At 41.3% G+C, this 20,643-nt stretch overlaps 1 long non-coding RNA gene across 1 annotated transcript in view; it reads left to right on the top strand.

Moving 5' to 3' along the window:
* LOC121286868 overlaps positions 1-18,632 on the top strand; it is a 52,274-nt gene extending 33,642 nt beyond the window's left edge. The window contains exons 2-3 of the long non-coding RNA XR_005945093.1: positions 17,569-17,630; positions 18,562-18,632. This is a non-coding gene — a long non-coding RNA (uncharacterized LOC121286868). The remainder of the gene's footprint in view (positions 1-17,568; positions 17,631-18,561) is intronic.
* Positions 18,633-20,643: the final 2,011 nt, after the last annotated feature.

Here is a 20,643-nt window from a genome sequence, read left to right as displayed (position 1 = left end):
TGGTGCCTGGTTTACTGAAGGCCTGATGTGGCGGCGGGGCATGCAAATCAGAGGCTGTCCCGCTAGTGACCTGGTGTGTTTCCCGGGAATGCATCATTAATGAGGCAGGACACACCGGGAATGGGACAAAATGGTGCAAAAAGCCGCCATTGCTGCTGGTGGGTAAAACGTCCTTTTTCCTGCCCACTACAGCACTTTGTACAAATCTGGGATGATTCAGCCCTATGTCTGTGTTTGAACCTTATAAAGTTTATTACCCACCTGTTGCAGCTAAAGCATTCTCTGTTTCTTTCCTCACTAAGTTGCTGCCAGTCTTTATCTCATCATTCTGGCTCAAGATTAGATGGGTGGTCACGACCTTATCTAAAGGACCATCCTTCATGTATGAATCATGATGAATTTCTGTGGCGCCTTAGGGTGAACGAAGCTGGTTGTAGAAGAGAAAATGGAAGAGGCCTGGTGGGTTGTAAAATGTGGCAGCTCCCATAATGGCTGGCTGTCTGCCTGGAAAAGCATCTGGAGTGAGTTCCTGAAGGAGGCAGGGCAAATGTTCTCTCTGTCGCAAACTTGGCAACAAAACCAGGAGGTAGGACCTGTGCAACAGTTTCATCACTGGAATCCTCACTTCTCCCATTGCCTTCTCTTCTAGAGATTCCAGGATGAATTTGGCATTTAGGACATTGTGTTTAGGGCATAAACAGGGCCCACTCTAGTGTCCAGGCCTGAATCCTGTCCCAGACACTCCTGAAAATTGCTGACACTCTCAGGCAAGGCAATCCATTACGACATCATTGAAAAACCCACCTCCTTCATCCCTCCACCCACTCCACATGCCAGCCTTTGCCCCTCTATGCTCCCCATGCATCCCCCAGGCCCCCTCAGGTCACCTACCACTCCATGGAGACAGTGACTGGATTGTACTGGTCAGCAACAGGGAGCTCACAGTTACATCTACAACCAAGGCAGAGGTGTTTTGGCAATGTGAGCACCTAAATTGTGTTTGGTCAACCTGAGTGCTGCTTTTCATCTCTTACTCCTCTAGTATGGATCCAAAATGGGCCTGCATTAGTATAGTGCACATCACATCTACATTGCGGACCAAACACAATTTAGGCGCTCACTTTGCCAAACACCTCTGCCTTGGTTGTAGATGTAACTGTGAGCTCCCTGTTGCTTACCAGTACATTTTTTTTACTACACTGTCATCCTGAGCTTTCAGTCTTTAGGTTCCCACATTGTTCTAATGAAGTGATTTTTCTATTTGGCTCTTTACAGGCTTTTGCCCTTAATATTGATTTTCATAACTTGAGTCTCTAGCTATGCACTTCATCTTCTCTCCAGCAGGAAGTGCTGGTGATACAGGATGGGTGACCTGGGGCCGAATCTTCGCCTGGAATCAGGAAAATCCAACCTGCGCACTTTCATGGCTTGCAAACTACACACCCGACCCATGTGTGGCTTCACATGCCAGTTTTGTCCTTTCACACAGGGGTCGGATTCACAGTGCAGTTTGCAAGCTATGATGGAGTGCATGAGGAATGTGGGGGTTTGAGGTGGGTTGTTTAGAATGGCCCACCTCAGTTCTCCAACAGAGCAGCCAAGCTCCCAACATTGTTTACAAACCACCTAAATCTCAACCCTCACCTCCTTCATACCCCCACCGACTCCACATTCCAGCCCATGCCCCTCTATGCTCCCCATGTATCCCCCATGCCCCCCCAGGTCACCCATACCACTCCATGGCATCTTTATGCCCCCCCTTGTATCCTCCATAACCATTCACCCAATATGCACTGTGTACATTCCTCATGGACCATGCAATAGCAATGGGAATTATTTTAAAATCATTGCAAAAACATTAAAACTCTAAAAATCTAAGGAAACACTGAATACAAACACACTATCATGCACAAAAAAAAACCCAAGGGGGAAGAAAACTTGTAATCCTTTATGTGCCTATCAGGCTTTGTTATAATGCCACAGGTGATGTGTGCCAGGCAGACCAAATCCACAAGAGAAACTTGGCCACACTATCAGAACAGTTCTGCAATTTGTATTTATTACAAGAATATTTGTGCACAGAATTCAGAAGTAATGAGTCCACTAACATTTTTAGAGATTGTAAAAATTAAATTAAAGCATTTATTAAAAAAAGAAAAGATTTCCAGCCCATACATAAGATTACAGTTACTTAATACTATAACAAACCCCAAAATTTCTAATTAACCTGACTCCCAACTCTACACCCTCTTTAAGGCAACAGACCAAAATAGATTTTAAATTTAGATAGGCAATACAACAAGTTTACCATAGCACCCACTTGACAGTGGATTTCCAAAGGCTTCCTCCACTTTGGTTACTGGACACGGCAGGCTTCTGCAAAAGTGGCTGGAGTTTTCCCCAAGGCTGTTTTACATGGCTCTTTTAGATCTTACATTGCCCCCCAACATAACCTTCCATTCTTCTTTCTATATGTTTCTCTCTCTTTAATCTGTAAATTCCATTGCTCTATATGTCTTTGGAAATTTATTTTTCCTATAATATAAAATCTTTCATGTTGCAAATAAGGTCAGTATTTTTGGGGAAAATTAACATACTGCTTGGCCTTGCTTATCTTGTTAGTTGTAAACATCCTATCATCCCTTTGAAACTCAAATAACCCCATTCACTTATCTAAAAGTGGAAATTTCCTTCGCACCCTACAAGCTGCCCTTGTCTATATTTACTCATTAGCATTTCAAATGCCTAACTTCTTTTTATAATTCCAATCTTGCAGTCTATCTGACTCCAATTCCTTTAAACCACACAGACAGAACCATATACACTAACACTCATAAACCTACTTTTCAATAAACTACAATAGTATCTTGAAAAATATGATAGTTTTATGACACCGTCCTATGGAAAAATGAATCGTCAAAATTTTGAAAGACAGCTTCATTTTCTCAACCCATTTTACATTACTTACTATACTTATCTATATGCCCAAACTATTACATTGCCAGGTGCATGCATTAACATAACAATATATACAAATCTTTTGTTTCAACAGAGGTCATTTCAGTCCAGTGTCCAGGTTTTAAATGTCCAATTCCCTTTGAGCTTTAACCTCTCGACAATGCATCTGCAATTAGATTTTCTTATCTAACTGCATGTATAATCTGTAAATTAAACGGTTGCAGTAATAAACTCCATCTGCACAGTCTTGCACTTTGGTGTCGAAATTTTGTCCAGAAATTTCAAAGGATTGTGGTCTGTATAAACATTTGTTTCTGATGAATTGCTTGCAACATAAATCTTGAAATGCTGCAACTATATCACCAAACCCAGAGCCTCCTTTTTGATGGTTGAATATCTTCCCTGATGTACATTCAGTCTTCATGAAAAATATCCGGTCGGTTTCTTAACTCCAGTTTTAACTCTTGTAACAATACAGCACCAATACCTACATCACTTGTGTCAACTGCCAACTTAAGTTGCTGAGCATAATTAGGTACTGCCAAAACTGGTGTCATAGTTAATAGAGTTTTTAAATTGTCAAATGACTTCTGACACTCCAGTGTCCATTGAAACTTCTTGTTCTTCTTTAATAGCTCAGTCAATGGAGCAACCACACTGCTAAGTTTTGGTATAAACTTCCAGTAAAATCCACTCATGCCCAGAAATCTCAAAACCTGTCATTTTATCACAAGCATGGGGAAACTCATGATGGCTTTTACTTTCACATCTCTCGGAGCCACTTTACCAGGTCCAATGGTATTACCTAGATATGTAACTTGCACTTTTGCCAACTCACTCTTAGCCAAGTTCACCACCAAATTAGTTTCTTGCTTTTGATAAAACTGTTCTTTCAGATGTTGTAAATGCTACTCCCATGTTTGACTGAAAACTCTCAAGTTGTCAGTATAAACAGCACAATTGCTCAACCCTTTGTTTGTCAGTCTTTGAAATGTTGCTGGTGCACTTTTCATACCAAATGGCATAACTTTAAACTGATATAGTCCATCTGGCATTACAAAAGCAGATATCTCCTTTGCTTTCTCCAATAACGGTACTTGCTAATATCCTCTCAGCAAGTCAATCTTTGTGATAAACTGTGAATTTCCCACTTTCACAATGCAATCTTCCAGCTGTGGTATAGGATATGAATCCACTTTTGTCACTGCATTTAGCTTTCGATAATCCACACACAGTCTTTGTGATCCATCCGGTTTTGGTACCATCACAATAGGTGAACTCCAGTTACTGCAACTAGACTCAATGATATCCTTTTAAAGCATGAATTCAATTTATTTCTGTATTTGTGATAATTTTGCTGGATTTAATCTATAAGGATGTTGCCATAATGAAACTGAACCACCCACATCTACATCATGTGTAGCTAAATTTGTCCTCCCCAGCTTATTCCCACAAATAGTTTTGTGTGACTGCAATAGCTTTTCCACTGGTCTGGAAGGTAACTCAATATCATATTTACATTTTTAAGCACTGCCTCATTATCCAATTTGATTAGAGGAAAATCAATTTCAGAACCCTTAATTTCCACCTCTTTCTTTTTAACTACCACCACTAATACCTCCTTTTGGTCATCTTCCCTGTCAAAGTAATTTTTAAGCAAGTTTACATGACCCACTCTCTGCTTCTTTCTTCTATCTGGGGTATTTACTAAATAATTTACTTCACTCAGTTTCTTTTCAATTCTGCAAGGTCCACTAAACTTTGCCTTTAATGGTTCACACAATACTGGTAATAAAATTAACAGCAACAAACCTACAAGCTGTGGATCACTTATCTGCTTTCACTTTCATCACCTGCTGTGATATCTTTAAATGCTCTTTAGCTAACTCAACGTGCTCTGTTCAATCGTTCTCTAAAGTTTGTCACATAATCCAAGAAAGTAGTTTCTGAATTCTGATCCATAAATTTCTCCTGAATCAACTTCAGTGGTCCCCTTACCTCATGACCATAGACAAATTCAAAAGGATTAAATCCTATTGATTCATTAGGAGCTTCCCTAAGGGCAAATAACAAGAATGGAATTCACGGATCCCAAACCTGCAGATAGTCTTGACTATAAATCATCATCATAGCTTTTAAAGTTTGACACCATCTTTCCAAAGCCCCTTGTGATTAAGGATGATAAGCTGATGACTTAACTTGCTTTATCCTCAAGCTACTCACCACTTCCTTAAACAGCTGCGACGTGAATTTTGAACCTTGATCCAATTGTATTTCTTTCGGTGATCCATATCTTGTAAATAATTTAGTGAATTCCTCTAGAATTCTCCTTGCTGTAATATTTCATATAGGTATCACTTCCAGAAATCTTGTAGGCACATCCACTATTGTCAGCAAATCCTGATTTCCACTTTTAGTCTTAGGGAGGGACCCTGCTAAAAGGTTCCTTAAATGCTTGAATCAGAGTTAATGGTGCTAGTTTAATCACTGCTTGAGGTTTTCCTGTCACCTGACATGTATGATATGTTCTACAGAATTTGATTACATCTTTATGCAATCTAAGCCAACAGAAATGTTTTTTGTATTTTCACCTGAGTCCTCCTAATTCCTAAATGTGTCCCTATTGGAATTTCAAGAACTACTCTCAATATATCATTTCTAAACCCAGATGGTATAACTATTTGATGCACTACCATCCATTTCTTATCTGCTTAAACACGAGATGGTCTCCACTTCCTCATTAACATGTTACCTTTAAGGTAATAACATTTTGGAATATATTCTGTTTCTGTTTATGAATAAGCTGTCTGATATAACTGCTTTATTTGTGGATCCTTCTGCTGTAACTTGACCAGTTTCCTTGAGCTAAACACTTCAGCTTCATTCTCTTCCATTCGCTCTCCCTGAACAATCTGATCAAAGATAGTATCAGCTAATTGAATATCAGCATCGTTTCCCTGCCTTTTAAATTCCTCCTCTTCCTGTTTTAACCTTTGAGTTTGTGATCTGATCATTGCACAACCTGGAAACAATTCAGGATGTTCTTTCCACAACACCTTTGTTGAATGCAGCTCCACAGGCTGCTCAACCACCATTGGCATCACCAACATCTGTGACCCAGCTACATCATTACCTAAAATAAATTGAACCCCAGCAATGGGCAATTTTTTCACTACTGCAACAATCACCTCACCTGTTTTCCACTTACTCTTTAATTTTACCTTCCTTAATGGAATAGGTTTAACATCTCCATAAATTCCACTTATTATCACTTTTTCATCCAATATTCCCTCCGAACAACAAATATCACTATCCTTTAACATTAAGGATTGACTAGCCCTTGTGTCTCTTAAAGTTTAATATCTTTACCTGCTCCACCCTGTACACATGGAAAGACTTGCTTCAACATACAAAAATTTTTAAAACATTTCTTGGGTAAGTTGTGAACGCATTCCCATTTCTTTACCTATCACTGATTTTTCCTGCTTCCACTGTACACAAACCAATGGCATTTCCTGTGCCTGAATCTCAAAACCCACAGTACTCTTACTTCCAGAACTTTTCTGCATTCCAATTACTGTAGCAGATTTTCCTTGTAACCCCCAACTCATTGACTTTGTGTGCCCAACGTTATTACAATGAAAACACCTCAATTTTCGAGTGTCACCTCTACCCTCAGCACCTTGCTTTTTGGTCTGAAGAGAAACTTCCTGAGAATTTCATGAACTGCTCCTTCTCTTCCCTGACTACCTACCTCCTTTCACCTTCCCACTTTCTATCATTCTCGGATTAAAAAGGGTGACAAAAAAGGTTTAGATCTATGAATTAAGTCAATCATCAGCTATCTCTGCTGCTTGTCTTACCATTTTAACCCTCTGTTCCTCCACGGGCTCTCACTACTGAAAGAATTGAATCTTTAAATTCTTCCAAAAGAATTACTTCTCTAAGAGCAACATATGTTGTCTCTACCTTTAATGCACATATCCACAGGTCAAAACTACTTTGCTTTACTCTCTCAAACTCAATATAAGTTTGACCAGGCTGTTTCCTTATATTCCTAAACATCTGACTGTACGCCTCAGGAACCAGCTGATACGCACTCAAAATAGCCTTTTTTAACTGCATCATAATCCATCGATACCTATTCTATAGTGAAGTATAAACCATATGAACTCTACCTACCACCCTAGACTGCAAAAGCAATGTCAAGATTTCTTGTGGCCATTTCATCTGCTTAGCTATCTTCTAAAATGAAATAAATAATGCCTCTACCTCCCCTTCCTCAAGCTTTGGAAGTGCCTGCACAAATTTAAACATCTCCCTACAGGGTTTTAGATTAAAAGTGGTTGTTTCATTCTCAGAACCTCCTCCAGCCTCTGAGATCTCTTTTTTAACTTCCAGCTTTTTAAGCTGATATTCCCTTTTTTGTTTTTTTTCTCTCTCCTGCCTTTGAGATGCCTTTCTTATTCCTTTTTCTTTCCCCTACCTCTCGCCTTTTCAATTCCAATTCTATCTATTTTCTTTTTTCTTTTTCTTCCAATTAAAGTTTCTCCAGTTCCTTTGCTTGTCAAGTTCAAGCTTCTTCATTTGTAACTGAAGTCTCACTACCTCCAGCTGTGACTCACTAGTTTCAGGTATCCCTTCCAATTTCAAATGCTGTGTTATTACTTCAATTATGTCTGATTTCTTTGCCCCTATGCAATTGCAACTTATCCACCAATTCTGGTAACTTAACCTCTGATACTTTTTGTATCCCAATCAGAGTTATGTCTTCTTCTCCCAGAAAAGCCATTTTTGCAGTCTCACCACTTTAAAATCCCTCACACCAACTCTTGAGTTTAATATTCTTCTTCTACTCATAGCCTTATGATTCACCAACTCCAAACCAATCAAGGAATTTCAAAAAATCCTCAAAGAGCACCCAATCCTGTTATGACGTGGCAGGTGCTGTGTGCCAGGCAGACCAAATCCATATGGAAAACTTGGCACGCTATCGCAACGGTTTTGCAATTTGCATTTATTACGAGAAGATTTGTGCACTGAATTCAGAAGTAATGAGTCCACTGACATCCTTTGAGATTCCAAAATTAAATTAAAACATTTATTAACAAAAGAAAAGGTTTCAAACACATACATAAGATTACAGTTACTTAATGATATAACAAACCCCAAAATTCCTATGAACCTGACTCCCAACTATACACCCTCTTTAAGGCAACAGTCCAAAATAAATTTTAAATTTAGATAGGCAATCCAGCAAGTTTACCACATCACCCACTCGACAGTGGAATTCCAAAGGCAGTTCTCCAACTTTGGTTACCGGACACAGCAGACTTCTGCAAAAATTGGCTGGACGCTTTTTCCCAAGGCTGTTTTACATGGTCCTTTTTGATATTACATGCCCCCCCCCCAACATAGGCTTCCATCCTTCTTTATATATGATTCTCTCTCTTTAATCTGTAAATTCCATTGTTCTATATATCTTTGGAAATTTATTTTTCCCATAATATAAAAATATTTCATGTTGCAAATATGGTCAGTACCTTTGGGAAAAATCAACATACTGCTAGGCCTTGCTTAGCTTGTTAGTTATAAACAACTTATCATCCCTTTGAAATATTAGCAACCCCTTCCCTTATCTAAAAATGCAAACTTTCTTCATGCCCTATATGCTGCCCTCATCCATGTTTACTCATTAGCATTTCAAATGCCTTTTATACTAACTTTTTTGATAATTTCAAACTTGCAGTCTATCTGACTCCAATTCAATTTAATCATGAAGACAGAACCATACACATTCATACTCATAAACCTCATTTACAATAAACCAAAATAATATTATGAAAAATATGATAGTTTCATGACAGTTTGTAACAAACAAGAAACCACATCAAAGACAAGTTCTGTTAGAGACATGTAAAAGTTTTTCAATAGATCTAAGACCACCTGCAGAGCTGAAACTTTTGAAAGCCAGCCAAGCATTCATAATAGAGCAGCTGTCATAATAAAAGCTTCCATGGGGGGTGGGGGGTGCAGGTGGCAGGGGGAAGGGGGCAGATGCAGAGCATTTCTTTCTATTTTCAGAAGCAGGTTCTTTTGTAAACAGCCACATCTGCCAGTCCAAATCAGAGCACAAAACATGACAGGACACATTTAACATTTTCCACTGAATTCTGGTACTTTCTCCATTTGAAAAGCACTGAGCTAGTAATGCATTGAACTAATACACAAAACTGGTCATATGAACATATGAACAAGGTGCAGGAGTAAGCCATTCGGCCCCTCAAGCTTGTTTCACTATTTAATAAGATCATGGATGATCTGATAGTAACCTTAAATCTGCACCCCACCTACCCCTAATAACCTATCACCCCTTTGCTTTATCAAGAATCTATCCACCTCTGCCTTAAAAAATATTCAAGGACTCTGCTTCCACTACCTTTTCAGGAAGAGAGTTCCAAACACTCTCAGCCCTCTAAGAGAAAAAAAATCGCCTCATCTCTGTTTTAAATGTGCAATCCCTTATTTTTAAACAGTGATCCCTAATTCTAGATTCTCCCACAATAGGAAACATCCTCTTCACATCCACCCTGTCAAGACCCCTCAGGATCTTATATGTTGCATTCAAACTGCCTTTTACTCTTCTAAACTCCAGTGGATACAAACCTAGCTTGTCCAACCTTTCCTCATAAGACAACCCGCCTATTCCAGGTACTAGCCTGGTAAACCTTCTCTGAATTGTTTCCAACGCATTTATATCCTTCCTTAAATAAGGTGACCAATACTGTACACAGTACCCTGGATGTGGTCTCACTAATGCTCTGTAGAACTGAAACATAATCTCCCTACTTTTGCATTCAATTTCTCACATAATAAATTATAATATTCTATTAGCTTTCCTAATTACCTGTTGTACCTGCATACTTGCCTTTTGTGATTCATGCACTAAGACATCCAAATCCATCTGCATCTCAGAGCTCTGCAATTTCTCACCCTTTAAATAATATGCTTCTCTTTTATTCTTCCTGCCAAAATGGACAATTTCACATTTTCCCGTATTATACTCCATTTGCCTGGGCTTTGCCCATTCACTTAACCTATTCATATCTTTTTGTAGCCTCCTTATGTCCTCTTCACAACTTACTTTCCTACGTATCTTTATGTCATCTGCAAATTTGGCAACCATCCCATCCATCCCTTCATCCAAATCATTTATAAATTGCAAACAGTTGAGGTCCCAGCACTGATCCCTGTGGCACACCACTTGTTACATTTTGCCAACCTGAAAAAGACCCATTTATGCCTACTCTCTGCTTCCTGTTAGCCAGCCAATCTTCCATCCATGCCAATATTTTACTCCCTGTACCATGAGCTTTTATTTTCAGCTATAACCTTTGAGGAGGCACTTCTTCAAATGCTTTCTAGAAATCTAAGTACAGTACATCCACTGGTTCCCCTTTATACACAGCACAGGTTATTTCCTCAATGAGCTCCAATAAGTTGATTAAACATGATTTCCCTTTCACAAAACCATGTTGACTCTACCTGATAACCTTGAACTTATCCAAGTGCCCTGCTATGGCTTCTTTAATAATAGCTTCAATGTAAGGGTCAACTTATTTTTAAAAGACAGATCCCTATGATGAATCACTGCATTGAAAACACATCTGCATTACAATGCATCATCTAAAAGTGACATCTGAAGGTGCAAGAACATTTTACACTCACCTTTCAGAATGTTCCCAACTCCTTAGCGGGCTTTCCATTTCCTAAACGAGCTTTCAAACCCGGCGTGTTTTTAATGGACTCCCAAAACCCCACTCCACCAGATGAAAATGGTGTGCAGGAGGATATCTGATTTTTGTCCCTCATTTAAAATGGGGAACCTAACATCTGGGGGGTAGGAGGCAGGTGTTTTGCACACTAGGCATTCGTGACCTGCAAAAAGGTCAGAGGAAAATGATGGCAAGGTAGGAAATGCGAGGAAAATTGATTTCCTCTGAAAAAAATTGAGGCCCCCAACCTGACATTGTTCACTCCCTCATTACAATGTTCAGCCTCGCCACCTGGAATTCCTGGCTCCCGTTCAGCTGAGTCGGGAGTGTCAGCATTGTTGGGGCTATGCGGGGAGTGGGAATGAGCATTGTTTGGTGTGAGTGAGAGAGAGCGAGCCTGAAGGGTCCATGGGAGGGGTGGGTAGGTGACCAATGCTTGGTGTGAAGACAGGGGGTGAGCATTTTCAGGAGGGTAATGGAGGGGGTGAGCATTGTCAGGGGGTAAGGGAGGGGATGAATTTTGTTGGGGTGAGGGGAGAGTTTAAGTATTGTCAGAGGTGTGAGAGAGTGAGCATTGTCAGGGTGTGAGGGATGGAGTGAATTTTGTTGGGGGTGAGGAGTGGAGGTGAACATAGTCAGGGGTGTGAGAGGAGTGAGCATTGTCAGGGTCTCAGGGTAAGTATTTTCAGACATGAGCATTATTGAGGGTGATGAGTTGAATGATGTTGGGCACCGAAGTGGATGAACACTGTCGGGGGTGACAGATGGGTTGAGCATTGTTGGATGAGGAGGGGGTAAACTTTGTCGGGGGGAATTTGTGCAGTGTTGGGAGCTCCATTTAAAACAATGTAAGTCAATGAACTGAAGACAGACCTTAAGGGCTGTGTCTCCAGTTCATGACGAAAAAATGAGGCATGGCCTTGCTGGAATTACAGCCGCCACTTGGCCTCCCAATTCATTTCATCGCTGGATCCCTGCTGGAGCCGGGCCTGCAAGGTAGCGTAAAATGGTAAGTGAGCAGTTTAAATCACAGTCAGTGGCGGGCACCACGCTCTGCTACCAACTGGAAGATATGGACTATTAACTCCTCTGTTCTTATCATAAAAATGCAGCCTGATCTGTGGTGTGATCCCACCATTCTCTAATTTTTGTGACATCATGACGTTGCCCCATGCAGTCTCTTTGAAGATAACAGGAAGTGTGTGATGACATTGTGGCTGAATGCTGTAATTCCAGCCTTATAATGCACTGCTGCTGCATGAATCCCCATGAGAGTGGCAGCATCAAGGAAAACACAGAAAACAATGTAAACATATCTGGCTGGTTTAAGCTAATGTGGTCCTTTGCTGCAGCATGTCCGGCCTATAGGAGCTGAGTGCAATATATAACCCCTCACCCGGTGCACTTGGAAATTCAATTTAGCCAAGGCACAATTAGATTCCTTTGTCGAAGCACTTGAACTGCTCTTTCAAAGCTCATCATAGTAGTTAAATATCAAATTCAACAGCAAAAAAGGCTCTTGATTAGATTATTCTAGTGACATGATACTCAAGTATGGAGGGCTGAAATTAACGTTTTCAGGACTATTATACCTTGTCATGTAACTCAGAGCTATAAAAACCAGCCCTATCCTGACAAATTGCAGAGTTTTGGACCTGTCTCTGTTCCAGGAGTTAAATTTTTATGGAGAAAACCAGCATCAGGTATCCTATTAAATTTTATAAGAAAATGTGACTTTGGTTAAATCAATATTGGATTAGTATGCACATGCACATTCTAGCTGAACATTCTGCACACTGCAGCAATTTATTTGAAATGGAGACATCCAAAACATGCTGGAAATTATAATCTCCCCACCAATTCGCTTCCCTCCACAATAAGAAATTCTCCTTGAATCCTGGCTAATCGATGCCACCAAAAGCAAATGGGCCTAGAATTTTCTTGAACTTGTTCCTGCACTTTCAGTGTAGCTTTGCCAGAAGTACAGCAGAGCCTCATAGTTTCTGTAGTATAAGGGTCTGTCGTTAATGTGGGACTGAGTTTGTATCGCCCACAATGTGATGTAAAGGAATGCATGATCTGAGTCTAGAGGGCAGTCTTGAACATGACAGAGACATGTGTAGAGGCAACTCCTAGCTTAGACCTTCTACTGTACATGTGTATACAGCTACAAGGAATTAATAAACTCTTACTGTTAAACTATACATGACTCAAAATTCATCCCATCCCTCACACCCTGACAATGCTTGCCCCCTCACACCCCCGACAATGCTCACACTATCTCTTCTTCATGAGACCTACTGAACTATGCACAAAATCTTGCAACAGTTTCTACTCTGCTTCCAGTGCTGGAGTGGCAGCAATTTGAGGAAATTCCTGTCCATTAACTAGCCAATCACCCCCCACTCCCCCTTGTTGTTTATGGGATGTGCCCTGTGTAAATGGATTCATCGGTTGTGAAGCACTTTGAAACCTTCTGAATGAGTGACAAGGTGAACAACATAAATCTTTTTCCCTGCAAATATTTGCAAGTGTACAGATCTACAGTTCCCAGTATTCCTCTGGCCTCTCACCCAAGTAGCCATTCTTTGTATGCGAGGCTGCACTGTGAGTGTCAGTAGAGTCAATATTGAGCTCACAACTTTCCTCATCAATATTAAAGAAGGCTGTGGAGGGACCTAATGGTAGTCTTTAAAACTATGAAAGGTTTGATGGAATGTATATGGAGAGAATGTTTCCATTTGTGGGACAAAGCATAACTGGAGATCATCATATAACCAAGAAATCCAATAAGGAATTCAGAAGAAACTTCTTTGCGCATGGAACAGTGGGTATGTGGAACTCACTACCACAGGGAGTGATTGAAGCCAATAGTATAGATGCATTTAAGGAGAAGCTAGACAAGCATATTAAGGAGAAGGGATTAGATGGGTATGGTGGTAGATTTAGATATAGAAAGACGGGAGGAGACTCGAGTGGAGCACAAGCACCAACATGGACTGGTTGGGCTGAATGGTCCATTGCAGTGCCGTATGTCCTTTGCAATGTGATGTAACACCATTAAATGAGAATTGCAGGTTGAGATGAGGAGTAGAATTTTTTCCTCTCCATAGGTCATGAGTGCTAATGCTAACAGTAGGGACAATAACTGTTGTGCAGGATGCTATCGGCTGACTAAGTACAGAGCAGGGATCTGTGGCTTTAGTCTGTTTTTAAAAATTTATTCCTGGGATCCACATAGGATATGGGCATTGCTGGATAGGCCAGCATTTGTTACCCATCTCTAATTTATTTATTTATTATTTTTAAAAAAATCATTCACGGGATGTGGGGTTCGCTGGCTGGGCCAACATTTATTGACCATCCCTAGTTGCCCTTGCGAAGCTGGTAGTGAGCTTCCTTCTTGAACTGCTGCAGTCCATGTGGTAGAAGTACACCCACAGTGCCATTGGGAAGGCAGTTGCAGGGTTTTGACCCAGCGACAGTGAAGGAAAGGCGATATATTTCCAAGTCAGGATGGTGAGTGACTTGGAGGGGAACTTGCAGGTGGTGGTGTTCCCATCTATCTGCTGCCCTTGTCCTTTTAGATGATAGTGGTCGTGGGTTTGGAAGGTGCTGTTGAAGGAGCCTTGAATTCCTGCGTTGCATCTTGTAGATGGAACACTTTGCTGCTACTGTGCGTTGGTGGTGGAGGGAGTGAATGTTTATGGATGTGGTACTAATCAAGCGGCTGCTTTGTCCTGGATGGTGTAAAGCTTCTTGAGTGTTGTGGGAGCTGCACCCATCCAAGCATCCGAATGGTGTTGAACATTGTGCAATGATCAGTGAACATCCCACTTCTGACCTTATGATGGAAGGAAGATCATTGATGAAGGAGCTGAAGATGGTTGGGCCTAGGACACCACCCTGAGGAACTCCTGCAGTGATGCCCTGGAGCTGAGATGAATGACTTCCAACAACCACAATCATCTTCCTTTATGCTCGGCATGACTCCAACCAGTGGAGAGTTTTTCCCCTGATTCCCATTAACTCCAGTTTTACTAGGGCTCCTTGATGCCACATTTGGTCAAATATTACCTTGATGTCAAGAGTAGTCAATCTCACCTCACCTTGGGAGTTCAGCTCTTTTGTTCATGTTTGAACCAAGGCTGTAAATGAGGCCAGGAACTGAGTGGTCCTGCTGGAACCCAAACTGGTCGTCAGTGATCAGTTATTGCTAAGCAAGTGCCGCTTGACAGCACTGCTGATGACCCCTTCCATTGCTTTACTGATGATTGAGGGGAGACTGATGGGGCAGTATTTGGCTGGGTCGGATTTGTCTTACTTTTTGTGTACAGGACATACCTGGGCAATTTTCCACATAGCCGGGTAGATGCCAGTGTTGTAGATATATTGGAACAGCTTGTCTAAGGGTGCGGCAAGTTCTGGAGAACAAGTCTTCAGTACTATTATTGGAATATTGCCAGGGTCCTTAGCCTTTGCAGTATCCAGTGCCTTCAGCCATTTCCTGATACCACGAGGAGTGAATTGAATTGGCTGAAGGCTGGCATTTTTGATGCTGGGGACCTCCAGAACAGGCCGAGATGGATCATCCACTTGGCATTTTTGGCTGAAGATTGTTGCGAGTGCTTCAGCCTTGTCTTTTGCACTGCTGTGCTTGGCTCCTCCATCATTGAGGACGGGGATATTTGTGGCGGCTCCTCCTCCAGTGAGGTGTTTAATTGTCCACCACCATTCACTACTGGATCTGCCAGGACTGCAGAGCTTAAATCTGATCAATTGGCTGTGGGATTGCTTAGCTCTATCTATCACTTGCTGCTTATGCTGTTTGACATTCAAGTAGTCCTGTGTTATAGCTTCACTAGGTTGACATCTCATTTTTAGGTAAGCCTGGTGCTGCTCCTGGCATGCCCTCCTGCACTCTTCATTGAACCATGGTTGATCCCCTGACTTGATGGTAATGGTTGAGTGGGGGATTTCCATGAGGTTACAGATTGTATTCAATTATAATTCTGCTGCTGATGGTCCACAGAGCCTCATAGATGCCCAGTTTTGAGTTGCTAGATCTGTTCGAAATCTATCCCATTTAGCACAGTGGTAGTGCCACACAAAACGATGGAGGGTATGCTCACTGTGAAGGTGGGATTTCATCTCCACAACGACTGTGCAGTGGTCACTCCTACCGATACTGTCAAGGACAGATGCATCTGCAGCAGGCAGATTGGTGAGGATGAGGTCAAGCATGTTTTTCCCTCTTGTTGGTTCCCTCACCACCTGCCGCAGACCCAATCTAGCAGCTATGTCATTTAGGACTCAGCCAGCTCAGTCTGTAGTGGTGCTACTGAGTGACATTGAAGTCCCCCACCCAGAGTACATTCTGCTCCCTTGCCACCCTCAGTGCTTCCTCCAACTGATTGATCTGCTGAGGGAGGGTGATACGTGATAATCAGCAGGACGCTTCCTTGCCCATGTTTGAATTGATGGGGTCCAAAATCGATATTGACTCCCACTGTGCCGCCACCTCTGCTGGGTCTGTCCTGCCGGTGAGACAGGACATACTCAGGAATGGTGATGGTGGTGTCTGGGATGTTATCTGTCAGGTATGATTCCATGAAGATGTGGCTAGCCTGTGAGGCAGCTCTCCCAATTTTGGCACTAGCCCCCAGATGTTAGTAAGGAGGACTTTGCAGGGTCGACAGGGCTGAGATTGCCTTTGTCATCGAAATGTGGGTCTGGCAGCACATGTAGGCCAGACCAGGTAAGGATGGCAGATTTCCTTCACTAATGTACATTAGTGAATCAGATAGGTTTTTACGACAATCTGAGACTAGCTTTATATTCCAGATTTTACTCATTGAATTTCAATTCCAGCAGCTGCTCTGGTAGGATTTGAACCCATGTCCCTGAGACAGGGGACTTGTGCCATGTTCCCTGGGCATTAGCCTGGGCCTCTGGATTACTAGTCCAGTGACATTATCACTACACCACCATCTCCCCTCAAATGTCACTGTTGAACTCATCAGTGTCCAATAAGGAGAGATTGAGTAGACTGCACCTACATTTCCTTGAATTTAGAAGAATGAGAAGTGTTCTCATTGAAACGTATAACATTCTTAAAGGGCTCAACTGATAGATGCTTGCAGGGTATTTCCCTGGCTGGACAGTCTAAACTAGGGGTTGCAGTCTCAGAATAAAACTGAGATGAGGAGAAATTTCTTCATTCAAAGGGTTGTGGATCTTTGGAATTCTCTAACCCAGAATGTTGATGCTCAGTTGTTGAGTACATTCAAGACAAAAATCAACACAATTTCAGAAATGGAGGGATTTAAGGGATATGGACATAGTGCAGGAAGACGGTATTGAGGCAAAGGATCAGCCGTGACCCAAGCCCTGTTCATATGTCTTATGTTTTAGAGGCTTGAAAACAGGGACAAACACCAGCAGGCCAGTCTGAAGGGATTATCCTGGGTGATGTCACCCTCTGTTCTGTACCTAGGTTTACTTATGTTAAAAAGTGACTGCAATGTAAAGTAATTTATTGGGAAGTCTTGAGGGCATGATAGGACACTACATATAAATGCAAATTTTACTTCTTGCAGATTTCCATTGAACAGCCTCGTAAATGAACATTCCAACAAAGCTAAAATATGAGGCAATTATTTATTGTTATACAGAAGCTGAATGGGTAATTACTTATTTATGATTGCAACTATCCTTATAATGTAGCTATCTTCTCCTTTAAAGGCCAACAATCAATCATTAACATTCTCTGTCTTTTCAATGTCAACTCTAATGACACAACAAATATTGAGTAGTGTTTATAATCTCCCTTCAGGGCAGAAAAGTATTTGATGGAGCCAAGTGAGAATTCCCACCTACAATCAATCATAGTTTGATGTAAGTTCTGATTTTATTAACTGTATCCTGACAGGTCCCTTGGTCTGGTGGATACAGGTGCCACTCCATGCGGTTCTGATAGGTACACAACTGGGAGGTTCTAGGTTTAATTCCTGATCTCTGTCAATTTTGCTGATCTCAGCTGGAGCACAATAATTGGCCTCAACTCCAGCGTTCCCAATCCATTGACTGGAAAGTCTAGAGGATTAACTCAGGATCAGCCTGAGTGTGAGCATGGTTGAATAGTTTTCTGAATCTCATTGGCTATATATGAAGGATGGCAACTTGGAATGAGATCTAGGTATCTGCAGAACTATATCCAAGGGACAGCTAAGACATTCAGATGAGCATGGGAGAAAATTGATTAGAAGAAAATGGGTTCTGATATCCTGTAACTTACTGATGCTTTACAAACATATCCACTTTCTCTACTGGTATTAATATCAATGTAACTTACCTATGCATCCACTATCACTACTGGTAACTCTAATAATGCAGAAACAATTGGAAAATATCCCAGAATTTCTGCAATTGGAACTGGTGTCAGGAAGTTGCAGATCACTGGCCTCAAAACAAATCCACTTGAGAAAATTTCCTTCATGTATTTTCATATCTAATAACTCTAGGTCCAAAATTCCAGGTGGCCGGCAGTGGGGGGAAGGCGGTTCTCTTGGTTTCTCATCAGTAATTTGGTGGCGAGACTGGCGAGCCCTTAGGGAAATGCGGGAGACCTGACATCCCATGCTTACACTGTGACTCCATCATTACCCTGTATGTTCGGTTGGTCTCTGGGATAATTCTTAGGAGTGGCAACCGACCAGCAGTCTCTCGCATTTCATTATTAAACAGTTGATTGCTGCTGCAAAAATAAGTTGGATGTTAAAAAAATGATTTTGTTTTCCCTTTTTCCTTGAACACTTCTGTCTATTAGTTATAAAATTATTGAAGATATGCAGAAAGATCGTTTCGCTGTGCAGGGTTAAGTGATGTGAAATGCATGAGGACAAGGAATCTTCTCTCTGGAGGGTGAAGGTGAGCTGCAGAGAGCTTCTTATTCATCAGACCATCACTGTATCCGTGAATGACATCACGCATTCAAAATGGTTGGTTCCCTAAGACTGACTTCCATTAGCTGGAGTTCTGAACAGACTCAGGATGAAAATAGCAGAGTAACATCCCCTTACTATTCAACCTGTATTTGTTTCAAATTAGGGAGTAGTTTTGTGTGTGTGAATTAAGAGGTGGTGTAGTTGTAACGTTGTTAGGCTAGTAATCTTGAGTCTCAGGCAACACTCTGGGTACTGAGGTTTGAATCCCATCATGGCAACTCATGGAATTTAAACTAAATTAATAAATCCAATTAATTAATGAAAGAAAATCTGGAATTGAAAGCTAGTCTCAGTAATGGTGACCATGAAAGATTGTTATTAAAACCCAGCTGGTTCACTAGCTGTCCTTATGCTGTCTGGCGTGCCTCTGATTCCAGACCCACAGCAATGTATAACTGACCTAACAAACCACTCTGTTGTAGCAATTAGGTGTTGGCAACAGCCCTACCCATGCAGGAATATATTGAAAAAAATTCCAGGTTGTGGCAGAAAAAACTTTCATTTCCTCAGCCTGGGCTCGGTTCGAGATCTGGTAGTAAATTTCTGTGGGATTCTCTCTGCCCCATTCCTGTCATTCCAACAGATGCGCTATTTCCATGTGTAAACCAGATTTCTGCCAAATTTGCTGTACGGAGTAACAGAACCCCTGCTCCCCAAGGAAATTCACCCTCCCCCCTCTCAGAGAAGAAAAGTCACACTGTCCAATGTTTTTTAGAACAGCGAGTCTCTATAGGGAAAAGCAATCAGAAGCAGAAATACCAGGCGTGCGCTGTGCAGTAATTCCAGTAATAAATGAATCTGTAATGGAATAGATTGTCTCAGTTGCATTGCCCAACAATCTGCATAAATTAGTTACAAGGAATGACATTCAGTATTGTTGGCGTGCAAGGGAAATGCTGAGCTCTTCCAGTGCACAGAATATTGTTAACCCTTCTTATACCACACCCAAAGTGTTGCAATGAAGGAGCTACTTCCCAAATATTCACTCTCATTTCCTCACTTTCTCTCCTGAAGCCTCTTGCTGGGGTAGAGGTTCCATAAGGTTTTGCCGACTTTCCACTACCTTGTCCAAATGGCCATTTCCTACATGTGATGCAGGAAAGTAATAACCTATCTGAATAAGGAGGATTGATGGTTCATCAATTTCTGTCCTCAATAATAGACAGCCCTCCACCCTCCAGAGAGTAATCAAAGATAGGAAGCATGGATAAATTTTGCTTTCTGTAGCTCAGACGTGCTAAGGCTAATTGTGTCCTAACTGCCAACCTCACTGAGATGAGCTAATTCATCATTGAACCACAGACCCTCCTAGACTAAATGGATCAGTAACTCAATGGCCAGTGAACCAGGAGGGTGCTTCATTTTTTTTGTAAAAGTGGGCTCACATTTGAAAAATAAAATCAAGAAGGTGGTGCTTGACATTGAACATCTCTTTTATGTTGAGTTACTTTCTCCCCAGTCACGAATATTAAAATGTTGCTCTCTTCATCGGCAACCATTTTGAAAGGGAGCTAAGGTTCTACAATCCAAGATGGTCACCATTTAAGTCATGTTCCTGTCCTTACAACATGTATTTTGTACAAATCACTAACAGTTCGGGGTGAGAGTGGGCTTTTTCTACATCTGCTGCAAATGCAAATCAGTTTCATTTCTCTTCTTCAGACTCCGGCTAAACAAAAGGTGTCCATAAGAAACTATACAAACCATTGATTTTTTTTAACCTGTTGATCTGTATCTGCTGCCAGTTCCAGGATGAAGCACCACTCCACATGAGGCTTTTATGAGGCTTAGTTTTCAAATTTAGTTGGTAAGATTCAGCATACTATTAATTTAGTCTTGATCGAAGCTTGTTAATTAGCTAGATTTCCACTACCTTATGTATAGTCACTCTTCACTGACCTAGT

Source organism: Carcharodon carcharias, chromosome 14 (genome assembly GCF_017639515.1).
Source record: "Carcharodon carcharias isolate sCarCar2 chromosome 14, sCarCar2.pri, whole genome shotgun sequence".
Classification (NCBI taxonomy): Eukaryota; Metazoa; Chordata; class Chondrichthyes; order Lamniformes; family Lamnidae; genus Carcharodon; species Carcharodon carcharias.
The sequence above is the reverse complement of the archived record's forward strand: the minus strand, read 5'-3'. Positions and strand labels throughout refer to the sequence as shown.